Raw genomic sequence first — 6,000 nt, forward strand, 5'->3', positions numbered from 1 at the left:
TCTGGGTTCTGTGAGTATGAAGATGAGAGTGGCCCCAATTCCTCGGCGTATACGGTTCTGTAAGGAAAGCATAGAGCTGCTTACATAAATAAGTCCCCTGTATACAGTAGCATACATGCACCCGTTGCTCTCTTCAGTGATGTTCACACATTTACACACTTGGGATTGCAATTCTCTCATTTTGTAGCCTTGGATTCATCTTTATTATTATCTTGGCAATAAGAAAACCTAGCCTCGCTGATGGAACTAGCAGCTCAAACACAAGAAATGTATTTTCCTATGTTGTTGAGACAGCCTTGGGAGGACTGGGATTAAGTTTGGGGCTCTCAGGGACCATCTACGTGTCAGTTCAAGTTCAGCTCAACACATAGACCACCCCCTGAAAACTTCAGCTTGCAGTAGACGCTCATTGTTGAAGCTCCTGCCTTCAAACAACTTACCACCTAGGGAGCGTGTATGCGGGGGCATGGGTCTAAAAGACAAACTGTGTTCTAAAAGCTTTGGAAGATTTAGAGAAGAAAGCTATCATGGCCCCTGGAGGGGCAGTAATCAGGAAAAGCTCAAAAGAAGGGGTATTGTTAGAAATATGGACCCTGATGATTGGTGGAATTTGTGGAATTTCAACCAAAAGGGGACCCCTGCAGAGTTGTGCTTGGATTTGTGAACATAGCAGATTTGACAGTGAGACCCCCTCCCCAGGACCAGCCTATTCAGTTTCATTAGGAAGATAGAATTGAGGATGAAGGTTCAGATTGTTAGGTAGAATGTCTTTGATATTTAGGGAGTCTTCCTAAATAAATAGTAGTCCCAAAGTTAGTCCTGTAATACACCCAAAGATGATTAAGCACACAAGTTGATAGGGTTCTCATTTAAAAAGCTTCCTCACTTATCAGACAGTCCCCTATTATGTACTAAAATTCAAGGCTTAGTGAGGAATCACTGTCACTAAAACACCCTAGAGGGAAAGCAAGTAGGGCCATTGGTTCATATACAAAACTAATGTGATGGACCTATGACTTAAAGTCACATGCTCAGAGTTCCTGCAAGAGTGAGGTGGCATGTGACTGCAGTCCTTGCTCAGTAATGGTCATCGGGCCAGGAGTGCAGTTTGGAGCTGGCTGCACAATGACATTATGCCTCCCAGTGGCCCAGGAAACTGCACACCAGGTGGCCTCTGAGCTCTTCTCATGCGGAAACCCAGTGGGTTCATGACCACCAGCAGGTGCACCAGACTTTCAAAGATCTGGCTCCAGAGGGATGCTCTTTCTCTCGTCATTTCCATTAGTGCCTCTGAAGGCCGGGAAGTTAGTGCAGGAGGTTGGGTTGGCAAGGATCTACTTGGAGATGATTTCAAATAGATTATTCCTCTAGGGATAGATGGTTAATTTAGCACTGAGAGTGGGATACAGTAAAAGCTCAATCATGAAAACATATTGTTAATTCTAGCCTTCTGGTTACCGTATCTCTCCCCTCACTGGGCAGTTCTGCTGCCCCCTCCTCCTTTTTTATCTGTGCTCTTCACACTGGTTTTGAAACCCGAATTCAATTATGTCAAGCTTCTGCTCAAAATCTTCCAATGACTTCTGAGGCTCTTAGAATAAGGACCCCGGAATGTGGAGCTAAGGGCCTGCGTGACTCGACCTAGTCCTCCCTCCCTAGGCTTCTGTCTCCGCTCTCTTTCTGACTCCCTTTGCTCCAGCCCTACAACCTGACTTTCAGCCCCTGATAACTTCCAGACTCCTTCCCACAGGCCTTTGCACATGCCACTAGCTCTGCCTGGAATGCTCACCTCCTCTGTCTCCACCGGTCAGCTCCCACTCACAAGTCAGATCTCAGTTAGGGCTTCGTTGTCTCAGGGAAGTGCTCCCTGACCTTCCTGACCAGCTCAGAGCACCCCCGACCCACACACCCTCTTACCACTGCACCTGCTGCCTCAAGGAGCACTTACTGCACCTGTAAACCAACATTTATTTTGTCATGATTTGACTGATGGTCTGTCTTCCCCACCAGACTGTGAGGTCCCCAGTGTAAGAGGCCCTGTTTGTTCTCACAGTTTAGTCTCTAGGCCCCTAGCACAGTACCTCACACGTGGTAACAGTTTCACAAATAATTTTCCATTCAGTCAACAAATAACTACTGACCACCCATGGACTGATGTTAGTGACTATTTGTACAAAGTGAGAGAGGGGAAAAAAAAGCCCAAAACATAATGGTGGTGGATCACCAGAGAAGGGAAAGTTGCAGAGACGATATGATTTGAAGAGGCAGATGGGTAAAGTATAGAGGTTAGTAAAACAGTTTCTCAGGCTCCGACAAAGAAAGGCTCCTGGTGCGCCACGCTTCGATTCATGTCTATCGCCTGGTGTGTGGTTTTCCAGGATGACCAACTCCCTGAGGTAGCCAGCACTTCCCGAGAGACATCAAAACACTGGTGGGGAGTTGTTCCGAACTGTGGGAAAGTCAACGGAGAATTTCTATTTCATTTAGCAAATCCGTACTTAGATGTAGCCTTTTATGGGGTAGCTCTACCCTGTTAGGAGCAGCAGGAAGAGCCTCACCTGTTCAGAAATGATTCAGTCACAAGGCAGAATGTACTTTGATGGCTGTAGGAAAGAGCTATAGCCTAGATTTATTTATGTCATCGGAGACATATCTAGAGAATACCATCTTTCAGAATGAAAATCAAATTCTGGAGATGAAGAACTGTTTTTTAAGGGAAGTTTGTTTGCGCTGACACGATCACTTGAGAGCACCAGCTTGCGTCTTTGTATCCAGAATTTACTGAACTGTGGAATGAGTATACACTGTATCATTTGCCTGAGGCAGGGCACTGTAAATATTTCATGGCTTTAAATATGTGCCATGATTAGGTATGTGTTTTAGTAGTCAAGCGAAGAACGGTTTAAAGCAACGAAATGAAAGTATTTCCTTTCAGTTCAATATGTTCTCATCTGGGAGCTTTAGAAGCAGGTCACAAGGAGAATTCTGCAAGGCTAAGGTTCTCCTGATGATATCAGCGATGGGAAAGAGATCTTGAGTCTTGGTCTTTAGCACCTCCATTTGTTCTAGAAGAAAATTCCCTAAAAATGTTCATAGAAGGGACGCCTGGGTGGCTCCGTGGGTTAAGCGTCTGCCTTCGGCTGAGGTCCTGATCCCAGGGTCCTGGTCAGTGGGGAGCCTGTTCCTCCCTCTGCCTACTGCTCCCCCTGCTTGTGCTCTCTCTCTCTGACAAATAAACAAATAAAATCTTAAAAAACATACTCACAGAAGCCCATAGCTGTTTTGCAAGTTTGTTTTGGTATTAGATGACATTACTCCAAATGCCAGTTTTAAAATAAACTAGTAAATAAATTTTAAAGAGAGCTTTAATGTGGAAGTGGCTTGAAAATAAAATGAATAAGTAAAGAAATAACATTCAACAGATATTATTGAACACTAACTATGTTTGGGCTGTTTAATATCCAAATTGAGATGACAATTAGTGGCTCTTGGCACCTTAAAGATCAAGATAAGATTGGTTTGAATCCTTAAATGTATGTCCTGCGACAATTCCTCTAGCCTAAAGGGATGTACCGTTTAAAAGGGGAGCTAAGACAGGTCAGGAATAATTATAATATAGGGAAGAGGTAAAGTATGCAGAGGAGAAAGAGAGAGAAGCCCTTGCATCTGGAAGAATCGGGATGCTTCTCAGAGTTGTGGAGATATGTTTAGATGAAGGCAGAGAATCCAACTACGGACCAAGGAAATAGTGTGAGCAAGGGTACGGTGTCGGGAGAATGCAGGGCAGGTGCCAGGTGCCATTGCCCTTCGGTTGACCGGCGCATGAGGTACCTGAAGGGAGCAGGCAGATGACTTGGGACTTTGGAAGTTAAGTGTTTTGCCAATGGCGAAATGAACCAGATGTCCTGCCTAAAGACTTATTATCCCCGGACATTAATGGCATCTGTGTACAACGGTTTGTTTGAGGACCTGTTTTCAATCCTTCAGAGTATGTACCCCAACGCAGGCAAACTCCATTCTTAATCCTGACCTGATGGCTGGCCCCAACCCATTTTACAGTTTGATCCCAGATCCAAATACTTCCTACAGAACTCAAAAGCACCATTTCCCCATTTTGCTTGAATGTTCCCTTTATTTATTAACATTATTTATTTGGGAGAGAAAGAGAGAGCACGAATGGGGGGAGGAGAAAGAGGAAGAAGCAGACTCCGCACTGAGCAGGGACCCCGAAGTGGGCTGATCCCAGGACCCTGGGATCATGACCTGAGCCACCCAGGCACCTCTGAATGTTCCCTTTAAATAAGCATTCTATTCTCTTTGTTGAAAGGCAGTGTGGGATAAGATTGAGAACACGTGGTCTGAAGCCAGACGACCTGCAACCTAGGACCAGAGCTATCAGTTGTTGAGCTAAAATTGCTCGGCCTTCAGTTTCGCTAAAGCTCCATTTACTCAACTATACTCTTCATTCCTCTTGAAGTTGTGATTAGCATCGAGACAACTGGTGTTTTGAAGAGTATTTTCCAAATGTCAACGATTCCTCCATGTAGGTATGTACTAGGTCCTTAAAATTTCAAGCCAGAAAGGACTTTTAGAGCAAGCCTGCTTGGAAATGCTGTTATCGTACAGATCTGAGGGCCCTCAGGGGGCGCTACTTGGGGGGTCAAGTCGGGGCGGCGGGGGGGGGGTAAATTCCAGATCTTCTGATGCAGGTCTGGGCCTTTTCCACCTCCCCACAGCCAGACCTCCTTCTGAGTCTCAGTCAAATCCTTTGTCCTTTCTCCTCTGGTTGAGAAAAAACAAGAGCAAACACAGTACCTCTGCGTTATTCACTGAGTCCATTGAGCTCAGATTTATCTCCAAAGTCTGGCTGTTGGTCTGACCTTTCCTGAATTTCATTCTCCAGGCGTGGGAGGGAAGCCAGTCCTTCCCCTGGCCCCTGCTTAGTATCCTTGGGAATTCTCTTATTTGTATTCCTGTCACTGCCACTTTTAATGCACCAAAGCCTGCGTTTAAAGCAATAACCAGCCTGACGTTTATGAAATAAAAGATTGATATCAGCTTCCTGAAACTCAGGCAAAAGCAATATCTTTTCTATATCTTGCTATGCCTTTAACTCCAGGAACTTTTATACTCGGTGGCCACTGAAAAATGAAATAACAATAATGACAATAATAAAAAAAAAAAGGTATCTTCTAAGAACCACAGTTCTGAGTAATGTTTTCTTTAATTTCTTTATTGATTTAATGACAAGAGAAGATTAGACTTATTACTTTCTTCAGTGTCCAAGTGCATTTTCATTTTTAAAAGAAAGATCATAGTATGTAGCTTAAAGGTTGACGTTTTGTTTATCGCCTGGCTTCTTTATGCATTGGTGGCTTGAGCAGCTGAAATGCATAACCATGGCCACCCTGTTTCCTCATGAGGAAGGTAAGAAGATTCAGATGGGAGAAAGCTTTGGTTCTCTTATGAAGTAGAACATTCTGGAAAATAAGTCACCTTTATGCTTGTTCTTCCAGAAGGTCATTCCACTTTACAGGGTGGACTATTTATTTGCACACAGAAGTCGTAAGTGCTTAAAGTATAAGATTTGACATCTGTGACCCAACATAATTTGGCTTCAGTCAGACTTCCCAGTCATATCACCCATTACTTAACTTTTTACACCTGATGAATTTGTCAAACTGAACATTTCTCATTTGTCACGTGATGATTTTCAATTTTATTTTTATCCAGTCAGACAATCTCTGCCCTTTATTTGGAGTGTTTAATTTATTTACCTTTAACGGGTTTGAGTCTACCATCTTGCTTTTTGTTTTCTATTTGGGCTATATGTTCTTTGTTCCCTTGTCCCTCCTTTCCTGCATTCTCTAAGATTACTGAGACTTTTTTTTAGTATGTTATTTGATCTCCTCTAATGGCTATTTTAAACCCTTTCAGCTAATCCCACCATTCCTTTCATTTCTGTATCTGTTCCCATTGACCGATTTCTCTCTTGGATTT

The sequence above is a fragment of the Ursus arctos genome, unplaced genomic scaffold (genome assembly GCF_023065955.2).
Source record: "Ursus arctos isolate Adak ecotype North America unplaced genomic scaffold, UrsArc2.0 scaffold_7, whole genome shotgun sequence".
NCBI lineage: Eukaryota > Metazoa > Chordata > Mammalia > Carnivora > Ursidae > Ursus > Ursus arctos.